Source organism: Cryptomeria japonica, unplaced genomic scaffold, assembly GCF_030272615.1.
Source record: "Cryptomeria japonica unplaced genomic scaffold, Sugi_1.0 HiC_scaffold_15, whole genome shotgun sequence".
NCBI lineage: Eukaryota > Viridiplantae > Streptophyta > Pinopsida > Cupressales > Cupressaceae > Cryptomeria > Cryptomeria japonica.
Window position 1 is genome coordinate 542,949 of NW_026728837.1, and position 12,052 is coordinate 555,000.

Consider the following 12,052-nt stretch of genomic DNA (forward strand, 5'->3'; position numbering starts at 1 on the left):
CCCGGCCCCGCCCAGCTTCGCTCACCTGTCCCGGGCGTCTGGTGCGGAACCTTAGAGTAAGAAACATCACCGTGCACCTTGGCCAACGTGCGCGACTCGACCGAGCGCGCACTGGCCGAGGTGCACACCGATTTCACCTGGGTGCGCGCGCAGCACCTCGGGCGCACCGGGGTGCGCGCACAACGCCCGGGTTGCACCGTGGCCTGTGTGCTCGGGGCGCCTCGGGTGCGCGCTCGGTGTCGCCCCCGCGCGCGCGGTAGTGCGGGCAGCGCACCCCGGCCCGGCCCGGCCCCGACGAGAACGCAAACGGGCAAAAGGTTTATTCAAATAGCATTGCGACGCCCGGCGAAAAACTAAAAAAGGGTGCAACACCGGGACTTCCCGGGAGGTCACCCATCCCAGTACTACTCCGGCCCAAGCGCGCTTAACTGCGGAGTTCTGATGGGATCCGGTGCACTAACGCTGGTATGATCGCACCCGTTATGAGCTTGTCGCAGTGTGTACTTAGCAAACCGCGACCCACGTGCGAATCCACCCCGGCCACCCACCCCCGTCGAGGTGCACACCCTCCCTCGCGAAGTGCGCCCCGTTCGCCAAGTGTGAGCCCTGCCCGGGTGCGCGCACCTTGCTAGGGCGTCGGGTGTGCACCCGGCCCGGCCTACGTGCGTGCACCTGGAGGGGGCGTCGTGTGCGTGCAGTGTCCCGTCTGCAACGCGGTGCCCACACACCACCTCGGGCGCAACGACCTGCGCTCACATGTGGGCCGAGTGCACCTTGGTGCATGTTCGGGGCGCCTCGGGTGCACGCTCGATCTTGCCCCGGTGCACCAAGGCGCTCGGTTTGCCCCGGGTGCGCACTTGGTGCAAGGTGGGCACCCAAAATAGGGATCAAGCACCAAAACACAAGTTTCGGGATGCAAAATGGGACCCAAGGACCACAAATGCGTTCCAAGACCCATGATGGGTCCACGAGAACAAAAATGTGTTCCGAGACTTAATAAACAAATATTGGGTTTTAGGAGAAGAAACATGCTCTGATGCCCAAAACGAGAATCGACCCCGAAAAGGCCACAGGCCAAAAGTGGGATGCGAGACAAAAAAAAATGGGACCCGAGGACCAAAATTGGGTTCCCAGGTCGAAGACAGGGCAACCGGACAAGAAACGACCTCTAAGGCTCGAAATGAGTCCCGACGACTAAAACTTGACAAGAAGCACCCATCAGGCACCCAACTCGACACCCATGGGATGCCGACCCACCCGGGCTTCCACCTAGCACACCTTGGCACCCACCCACCCTCGCACCCAACCTCGCACCCAACTTAGCACCTTTGAACCCACATTGGCACTCACCCTGACCCTGGCACCTTGGAACCCACATTGGCACTCACCTTGACCCTGGCACCCACCTTTGCACTCACCTTGGGACCCACCCTGGCTCCCACCTCGGCACCCACCCAGACACCCACCTTGGTTCCTTGGCACCCACCTTGGATCCTTGGCACCCACCCCGACACCCACCTTGGCACGCAACTTGGCTACTTGCCACCCACCTTGGCTCCTTGACGCCCACCCCGACAACCACCCCGTGACCTACCCTGGCTAGGGTTGGTGCACACCCACCCTGGTGCCCACCTTGGCACCCACCCTATGACCCACCTTGGCACGCACCTTAGTACCCACCCCGTTACCCACCCTAGGACCCACCCCGTGACCCACCTTGGCCAGGGTGGGTGCACCCACCCTGGTGCCCACCTTGGCACCCACCCATCCTAGCACCCAGCCTGTGACCGGGCTTGGAACCCAACCTTGCACCCGCACCCGTCTTGGCCAGTGTGGGTGCGCACCCATCCTGGCACCCACGTTGTGACACACCCTTTAACCCACGCACCCTAGCACCCACGTTGGCACCCACCTTGGAACCCAACCTAGCAACTTGGCACCCACCCCGTGACCCACCTTGGCATCCACCATAGCAGTCGCCGACTTGGCACCCACCTCGGCACCCACCTTGACACTTGTGGACCCACCTTGCCACTCACCCTAGCATCGACCCATCCTAGCACCCACCCTGGCACCTTTGCACCCTAGCACTCACCCATCCTAGCACCTAACCTGTGACCCACCTTGACACTCACCCTCGCACCCACCTTGGAACCCAACCTAGCACCCACCCACCCTGACACCAACCCTAGCACCTACCCACCCTTGCACCCACCCTGTGACCCATCTTGGCACCCACCCATCCTACCACTCAACCTATCACCCACCTTCTCACCCACCTTGGCATCCACCTTAGCACCCACCCACACTGGCACCTTGGCACCCACCTCGGGCAAGGTGGGTGCACACCCACCCTGGCACCCAATTTAGAACCCACCGAGCATGTTACCCACCTTGGCACCCACATTGCAGCCCACCCTAGTACCCACCCTATGACCCACATTGGCATCCACACCCTAGCACCCAGGCACCTCGACACCCGCCTTGACACCCACCCTAGCACTGAACCTGTGACCCACCTTGGAACTCACCCTAGAACCCACCCACCCTGTGAACCACCTTGGCATCCACCTTAGCACCCACCCACCTTGGCACCCACTCTAGCACTCACCCATCCTAACACCCAACTTGTTACCCACCTTGGCACCCGCCCTCGCGTCCACCTTGAAACCCACCCTAGCACCCACCCACGCAGGAGCCCACCTTGGCACCCAACCTAACACCCACGCATCCTGGCACCCAACTTGTGACCCACCTTGGAACCCACCCTAGTACCCACCTTTGAACCCACTATATCACCAACCCACCTTGGCACCCACCCTATGACCCTCTTTGGAATCCACCCTAGCACGCACCCACCCTGGCACCCACCATGGAGCGCACCCTAGCACCCACCCACCTTGGTGTGCGCACTGCGCCAACCTCTCAAAGACCCTATGTGGTGCGCTCCAAAGTGTACACCTTTGGTGCGCTCCAAGGTGCGCACCTTTGGTGCACACCGAGGTGCACACCAAAGTGTGCACCGAGGTGAGCACCAAAGTGCACTCCAGGGTGCACACCAAGGCGTGCACCTTTGGTGCGGTCAATGCAAACGAATTCGGAAGTTGGGGTCGATGTCCTAATCGCTGCTGCAGACTACACGTATGAGAATCGGGCAAATAGCTTTATATAGGGGAGGTGTTGCGTTTGATGGGTCGACTCCCCTGGTTGTGTGCACTGCACCAACTTCAAAGACCCTGTCTTGTTTAAGAAGTCAAAAGTTGGGGTGGATGTCCTAATCATTGCTGCAGTCTACGCATGTATGAGAATCAGACAAATAGCTTATATAGGGGAGGTGTTGCATTCGATGGGTTGACTCCCCTGGTTGTGCGCACTGCGCCAACCTCAAAGACCCCGCATAGCAGAAGAAGTCGGAAGTCGGATTTTGGTGAGCACCAAGGCGTGCACCTTTGGTGCGGTCAACGCAGACGAATTCAGAAGTTGGGGTGGATGTCCTAATCGTTGTTGCAGGCTACACATGTATGAGAATCAGACAAATAGCTTATATAGGGGAGGTGTTGGGTTTGATGGGTCAACTCCCTTGGTTGTGCGCATTACGCCAACCTCAAAGACCTTGTTTTCGTTAAGAAGTCAAAAGTTGGGGTCAATGTCCTAATGGCTCCTGCAGGCTACACATGTATGAGAATCGGACAAATAGCTTATATAGGGGAGGTGTTGGGTTTGATGGGTCGACTCCCCTGGTTGTGCGCATTACGTCAACCTCAAAGACCTTGTTTTCGTTAAGAAGTCAAAAGTTGGGGTCGATGTCCTAATTGCTCCTGTAGACTACACATGTATGAGAATCAGACAAATAGCTTATATAGGGGAGGTGTTGGGTTTGATGGGTTGACTCCCCTAGTTGTTCGCATTACACCAACCTCAAAGACCTTGTTTTCGTTTAGAAGCCGAAAGTTGGGGTCGATGTCCTAATTGCTCCTGCAGGCTACGCATGTATGAGAATCAGACAAATAGCTTATATAGGGGAGGTGTTGGGTTTGATGGGTCGACTCCCCTGGTTGTGCGCATTGCGCCAACCTCAAAGACCCTGCATTGCGGATGAAGTCGAAAGTCAGAGTTTGGTGTGCTACAAGGTGTGGTCGAAGGTGCTCACCTAGGTGTGCACCTTTGGAGCGCAGGAAAAGTGCCCTCCAAAAGTGCGCACCTTTGGAGTGCACAAAAGTGCCCTCCAAAAGTGCGCACCTTTGGAGCGCACAAAAGTGCCCTCCAAAAAGTGCCCTCCAAAAGTGCGCACCTTTGGAGTGCAGAAAAGTGCCCTCCAAAAAGTGCCCTCCAAAAGTGCGCACCTTTGGAGCGCAGAAAAGTGCCCTCCAAAAAGTGCCCTCCAAAAGTGCGCACCTTTGGAGCGCAGAAAAGTGCCCTCCAAAAAGTGCCCTCCAAAAGTGCGCACCTTTGGAGCGCAGAAAAGTGCCCTCCAAAAAGTGCCCTCCAAAAGTGCGCACCTTTGGAGCGCAGAAAAGTGCCCTCCAAAAAGTGCCCTCCAAAAGTGCGCACCTTTGGAGCGCAGAAAAGTGCCCTCCAAAAAGTGCCCTCCAAAAGTGCGCACCTTTGGAGCGCAGAAAAGTGCCCTCCAAAAGTGCGCACCTTTGGAGCGCACAAAAGTGCCCTCCAAAAGTGCGCACTTTTGGTGCGCACCAAGGCGCTGGTTCGGTCGTTGCAGGCGAGTTCGGAAGTTGGGGTCGATGTCCTGAGCGGAGGTGCAAACTACACAGGTGTCGGAATCGGACAAATAGCTTATATAGGGGAGGTGTATGCTTCGATGGGTCGACTCCCCAGGTTGAGCGCACCGCGCCAACCTCAAAGACCCTACGGTATGGATGAAGTCGGAAGTTGGGTCCGATGACCGATTCGATTAGTAGGTATGCTCATGAGGTCGGAATTTGGGTCCGATGACCTGCCATGTGCAGGAAGGCGAATGTTGGCACTGTGCGTTGCAAGGTGCACACCAAGGCGCTGGTGCGGTCTTTTTAGTCGAGTTCGGAAGTTGGGGTCGATGTCCTGATCGGAGGTGCAAGCTACACAGGTGTGGGAATCGGACAAATAGCTTATATAGGGGAGGTGTATGCTTCGTTGGGTCGACTCCCCGGGTTGAGCGCACCGCGCCAACCTCAAAGACCCTACGGTATGGATGAAGTCGGAAGTTGGGTCCGATGACCGATTCGATATGTAGGCATACTCGCGAGGTCGGAATTTGGGTCCGATGACCTGCCACGTGCAGGAAGGCGAATGTTGGCACTGTGCGTTGCAAGGTGCGCACCAAGGCGCTGGTTCGGTCGTTGGAGGCGAGTTCGGAAGTTGGGGTCGATGTCTTGATCGGAGGTGCAAACTACACAGGTGTGGGAATCGGACAAATAGCTTATATAGGGGAGGTGTATGCTTCGTTGGGTCGACTCCCCGGGTTGAGCGCACCGCGCCAACCTCAAAGACCCTACGGTATGGATGAAGTCGGAAGTTGGGTCCGATGACCGATTCGATATGTAGGCATACTCGCGAGGTCGGAATTTGGGTCCGATGACCTGCCATGTGCAGGAAGGCGAATGTTGGGACTGTGCGTCGCAAGGTGCGCACCAAGGCGCTGGTGCCGTCGTTGCAGTCGAGTTCGGAAGTTGGGGTCGATGTCCTGGTCAGAGGTGCAAACTACACAGGTGTGGGAATCGGACAAATAGCTTATATAGGGGAGGTGTATGCTTCGATGGGTCGACTCCCTGGGTTGAGCGCACCGCGCCAACCTCAAAGACCCTACAGTATGGATGAAGTCGGAAGTTGGGTCCGATGACCGATTCGATACGTAGGCATATTGGCGAGGTCTGAATTTGTGTCCGATGACCTGCCATGCGCAGGAAGGCGGAATTTGGGTCCGATGACCGAGTTGATGGCGTGCCATGCGCAGAAAGGCGGAATTTGGGTCCGATGACCGAGTTGATGTTGATGGCCCGCCATGCACAGGAAGGCGGAATTTGGGTCCGATGACCGATTTGAAGGCGTGCCATACGCAAAAAGGCGGAGTTTGGGTCCGATGACCGAGTTGATATTGATGGCCCGCCATGCGCAGGAAGGCGGAATTTGGGTCCGATGACCTGACATACGCATGGAGTCCGACTCGGGGGCCGATGTTCGATTCGATGACTTGCATTGTGGGTAAAGTCGGAAGTTGTGGTCTTTGACCCGATTCGATGACCAGACTTCGGCTGCTTGAGAATCGGACAAATAACTTATATAGGGGAGGTAGTGTTCTCGAGCATCCTCCCCCCGTGCCCGTTTATGTCGATTGATGCTGGTGCTCGACTGGTTGGAGCGCTCGGATGCAAAAATCTTGCACCAGGATTTATCGATTGTGATGGACACGGCAAGTCTCCTGATTGCTATGCAGGAGCTCATCGTGAATCTCTATGCGGCCTTGGTATGGACTCGACCTGCGGAATGGTTCGGCAATGGTAGTCGCTCCAACACGTCCTTGCAATGGCCACAGAGGTGATTCGACTAGAGCTCCAGTCTAGCTTTTGGGTTGCTTGGCGGACTGGTATAGCCGCGATCGAGTTCCGGCCATGAACGTTTTAGATAGCTCTTGGGCTTTCTGGGACGGAAGTCGGAAGTTTGGGCTGTTGTCCGATTTGATGACCATTCTTCGGATGTGTGAGAATCGGACAAATAACTTATATAGGGGACTGTGTTGTCTCACGCAGCCCCCTCCGTGCCCCTCTATCTCGACCGATGTTGGTGCTTGAAAGGGTTGGGATCGCTCGGATTTATAAACGTGCACCACCATTTGTCGAGTGTGAGGGACGCGGCAGGTCTCCTAAATGCTATGCGGGCGCTCTCTGAGAATCTCTATCCGGCCTCGACACAGACTAGTCTTGCTGAATGGTTTGGCACTGGTAGTCGATCCAACACGTCGTTGTTGTGGCCGCCTAGGCGATTCGATTCGAGCCCCCGTCTAGCTTTTGGGTTGCTTGGCGGATTTTGCCCTATCCGCAAGTGAGCTCGGTCCCTAAACGTTCGAGAAACCCGATTGCTATGCGCCGACACTCTTTCTTGCGAGCCTCCATCTAGCTTTTGGGTCTCTACGGAACGGAAGTCGGAATCTGGGACCGTTGTTTGATTCGACGAGGCAGACTACGGTTGTGCGAGAATCGGACAAATAACTTATATAGGGGAGGTGTTGACTGGAGCATTCTCCCCCGTGCCCCTCTAACTCGACCAATGCTGGCGCTCGAACGGTGGTAGCGCTCGGATTTTCATTGAGCGCCAGCATTGGTCGATTTAGAGGGGCATGCGAGATTCCCGAATGCTATGCGAGGGCTCTAACGGAAATGTCTATTGGTTTCGGTATGGATGCAATTGCGAGTGGTTCGGCAAAGGTAGTCGTTCCGATGCGTCCATGTCGTGGCCAAATCGATAATTCGATTTGAGCCCTCGTATAGCATTTGGGTCTCTCGATGTGATTCCGCATTCCAGTCCCTTTGGGCACTGCTTGAGCCGCATCCCAGGGGGTTCCCTTCCCAATAATCTGCCTCGCAACCCGATTGCTATGCGGTGAGGCTCCTCGGCCGCCTCGGAACTATCTGTGTATCAGACGCATCGCGGGATAAGGGGTTGGCAATGGTAGTCGCCCCAAGCGCGTCCGATGCTTGGACCATTCCGAGGCGGCCCTGAAGCCTCTTCCGTCTAGCCGTTGGGTCCTTCTCGCCGCATCCCTCGCCTCGCACCCCGATTGCTATGCGGTGAGGCTCCTCGACCGCCTCGGAACTATCTGTGTATCGGACGCGTCGCGGGATAAGGGGTTGTCACTGGTAGTCGCCCCAAGCGCGTCCGATGCTTGGACCATTTCGAGGCGGCCCTGAAGCCTCTTCCGTCTAGCCGTTGGGTCCTTCTCGCCGCATCCCTCGCCTCGCACCCCGATTGCTATGCGGTGAGGCTCCTCGGCCGCCTCGGAACTATCTGTGTATCGGACGCGTCGCGGGATAAGGGGTTGTCATTGGTAGTCGCCCCAAGCGCGTCCGATGCTTGGACCATTCCGAGGCGGCCCTGAAGCCTCTTCCGTCTAGCCGTTGGGTCCTTCTCGCCGCATCCCTCGCCTCGCACCCCGATTGCTATGCGGTGAGGCTCCTCGGCCGCCTCGGAACTATCTGTGTATCGGACGCGTCGCGGGATAAGGGGTTGTCACTGGTAGTCGCCCCAAGCGCGTCCGATGCTTGGACCATTCCGAGGCGGCCCTGAAGCCTCTTCCGTCTAGCCGTTGGGTCCTTCTCGCCGCATCCCTCGCCTCGCACCCCGATTGCTATGCGGTGAGGCTCCTCGGCCGCCTCGGAACTATCTGTGTATCGGACGCGTCGCGGGATAAGGGGTTGTCACTGGTAGTCGCCCCAAGCGCGTTCGATGCTTGGACCATTCCGAGGCGGCCCTGAAGCCTCTTCTGTCTAGCCGTTGGGTCCTTCTTGCCGCATCCCTCGCCTCGCACCCCGATTGCTATGCGGTGAGGCTCCTCGGCCGCCTTGGAACTATCTGTGTATCGGACGCGTCGCGGGATAAGGGGTTGTCACTGGTAGTCGCCCCAAGCGCGTCCGATGCTTGGACCATTCCGAGGCGGACCCGAAGCCTCTTCCGTCTAGCCGTTGGGTCCTTCTCGCCGCATCCTTCGCCTCGCACCCCGATTGCTATGCGGTGAGGCTCCTCGGCCGCCTCGGAACTATCTGTGTATCGGACGCGTCGCGGGATAAGGGGTTGTCACTGGTAGTCGCCCCAAGCGCGTCCGATGCTTGGACCATTCCGAGGCGGCCCCGAAGCCTCTTCCGTCTAGCCGTTGGGTCCTTCTCGCCGCATCCCTCGCCTCGCACCCCGATTGCTATGCGGTGAGGCTCCTCGGCCGCCTTGGAACTATCTGTGTATCAGACGCGTCGCGGGATAAGGGGTTGTCACTGGTAGTCGCCCCAAGCGCGTCCGATGCTTGGACCATTCCGAGGCGGACCCGAAGCCTCTTCCGTCTAGCCGTTGGGTCCTTCTCGCCGCATCCCTCGCCTCGCACCCCGATTGCTATGCGGTGAGGCTCCTCGGCCGCCTTGGAACTATCTGTGTATCGGACGCGTCGCGGGATAAGGGGTTGTCACTGGTAGTCGCCCCAAGCGCGTCCGATGCTTGGACCATTCCGAGGCGGACCCGAAGCCTCTTCCGTCTAGCCGTTGGGTCCTTCTCGCCGCATCCCTCGCCTCGCACCCCGATTGCTATGCGGTGAGGCTCCTCGGCCGCCTTGGAACTATCTGTGTATCGGACGCGTCGCGGGATAAGGGGTTGTCACTGGTAGTCACCCCAAGCGCGTCCGATGCTTGGACCATTCCGAGGCGGACCCGAAGCCTCTTCCGTCTAGCCGTTGGGTCCTTCTCGCCGCATCCCTCGCCTCGCACCCCGATTGCTATGCGGTGAGGCTCCTCGGCCGCCTTGGAACTATCTGTGTATCGGACGCGTCGCGGGATAAGGGGTTGTCACTGGTAGTCGCCCCAAGCGCGTCCGATGCTTGGACCATTCCGAGGCGGCCCCGAAGCCTCTTCCGTCTAGCCGTTGGGTCCTTCTCGCCGCATCCCTCGCCTCGCACCCCGATTGCTATGCGGTGAGGCTCCTCGGCCGCCTTGGAACTATCTGTGTATCGGACGCGTCGCGGGATAAGGGGTTGTCACTGGTAGTCGCCCCAAGCGCGTCCGATGCTTGGACCATTCCGAGGCGGCCCCGAAGCCTCTTCCGTGTAGCCGTTGGGTCCTTCTCGCCGCATCCCTCGCCTCGCACCCCGATTGCTATGCGGTGAGGCTCCTCGGCCGCCTTGGAACTATCTGTGTATCGGACGCGTCGCGGGATAAGGGGTTGTCACTGGTAGTCGCCCCAAGCGCGTCCGATGCTTGGACCATTCCGAGGCGGACCTGAAGCCTCTTCCCTCTAGCCGTTGGGGCTTTCTCGCCGCATCCCTCGCCTCGCACCCTGATTGCTATGCTGTGAGGCTCCTTGACCGCCTTGGAACTATCTGTGTATCGGACGCATCGCGGGATAAGGGGTTGGCAGTGGTAGTCGCCCCAAGCGCATCCGATGCTTGGACCATTCCGAGGCGGCCCTGCAGCCTCTTCCGTCTAGCCGTTGGGGCCATCTCGCCGCATCCCCCACCTCGCACCACGATTGCTATGCGGTGAGGCTCCTTGGCCGCCTCGGAACTATCTGTGTATCGGACGCATCGCGGGATAAGGGGTTGTCACTGGTAGTCGCCCCAAGCGCGTCCGATGCTTGGACTATTCCGAGGCGGCCCTGCAGCCTCTTCCGTCTAGCCGTTGGGGCCATCTCGCCGCATCCCCCACCTCCTCGGCCGCCTCGGAACTATCTGTGTATCGGACGCATCGCGGGATAAGGGGTTGGCAGTGGTAGTCGCCCCAAGCGCGTCCGATGCTTGGACTATTCCGAGGCAGCCCTGCAGCCTCTTCCGTCTAGCCTTTGGGGCCATCTCGCCGCATCCCTCGCCTCGCACCCCGATTGCTATGCGGTGAGGCTCCTCGGCCGCCTGGGAACTATCTTCGTATCGGACGCATCGCGGGATAAGGGGTTGTCACTGGTAGTCGCCCCAAGCGCGTCCGATGCTTGGACTATTCCGAGGCGGCCCTGTGGCCTCTTCCGTCTAGCCGTTGGGGCCATCTCGCCGCATCCCCCACCTCGCACCCCGATTGCTATGCGGTGAGGCTCTTCGGCCGCCTTGGAACTATCTTCGTATCGGACGCATCGCGGGATAAGGGGTTGTCACTGGTAGTCGCCCCAAGCGCGTCCGATGCTTGGACTATTCCGAGGCGGCCCTGCAGCCTCTTCCGTCTAGCCGTTGGGGCCATCTCGCCGCATCCCCCACCTCGCACCCCGATTGCTATGCGGTGAGGCTCCTCGGCCGCCTTGGAACTATCTTCGTATCGGACGCATCGCGGGATAAGGGGTTGTCACTGGTAGTCGCCCCAAGCGCGTCCGATGCTTGGACTATTCCGACGCGGCCCTGTGGCCTCTTCCGTCTAGCCGTTGGGGCCATCTCGCCGCATCCCCCACCTCGCACCCCGATTGCTATGCGGTGAGGCTCCTCGGCCGCCTTGGAACCATCTTCGTATCGGACGCATCGCGGGATAGGGGGCTGTCACTGGTAGTCGCCCCAAGCGTGTCCGATGCTTGGACCATTCCTAGGCGGCCCTGAAGCCTCTTCCGTCTAGCCGTTGGGGCCTTCCCGCCCCATCCCTCGCCTCGCACCCCCGATTGCTATGCGGTGAGGCTCCTCGGCCGCCTTGGAACCATCTGTGTATCGGACGCATCGCGGGATAAGGGGTTGGCACTGGCAGTCGCCCCAAGCGCGTCCGATGCTTGGACCATTCCGAGGTGGCCCTGAAGCCTCTTCTGTCTAGCCGTTGGGGCCTTCCCGCCCCATCCCTCGCCTCGCACCCCGATTGATATGCGGTGAGGCTCCTCGGCCGCCTTGGAACTATCTGTGTATCGGACGCATCGCGGGATAAGGGGTTGGCACTGGTAGTCGTCCCAATCGCATCCGATGCTTGGACCATTCCGAGGCGGCCCTGCAGCCTCTTCCGTTTAGCCGTCGGGGCCTTCCCGCCGCATCCCTCGCCTCGCATCCCGATTCCTATGCGGTGAGTCTTCTCGGCCGCCGCGGAACTATACCTGTTATTGCTACTGCATCCTTCGGCTGGTAACCTCCTCTGCCGCCTTGGAACGTTCTCTTTGTCGGACGCGTCGCGGGATAAGGGGTTGGCACTGGTAGTCGCCCCAAGCGCGCCCGATGCATAGACCGCTCCGATTCGACCTTGCTTTCAGCCTCTCACATGCATAGACCTCTCTGAGTCGACCCTGCAGCCTCTCACGTTTAGCCTTTGGAATCTCGCCTCACAACATGATTGCTATCCTTGATGCATCCCTTGCCTCGAGCCCTGATTGCTTTCTTGGCTGCATCCCTCCTCTCCTCACAGCCCGGTTGTCATCACTG

The 12,052-nt window shown here is 58.9% G+C and overlaps 1 non-coding gene across 1 annotated transcript; it reads right to left on the reverse strand.

Moving 5' to 3' along the window:
• Positions 1-360: 360 nt before the first annotated feature.
• On the reverse strand, positions 361-479 carry LOC131860658 (5S ribosomal RNA). Its single transcript, XR_009359752.1, has one exon. It is a non-coding gene; the product is annotated as a 5S ribosomal RNA (ribosomal RNA).
• Between the last annotated feature and the right edge of the window lie 11,573 nt (positions 480-12,052).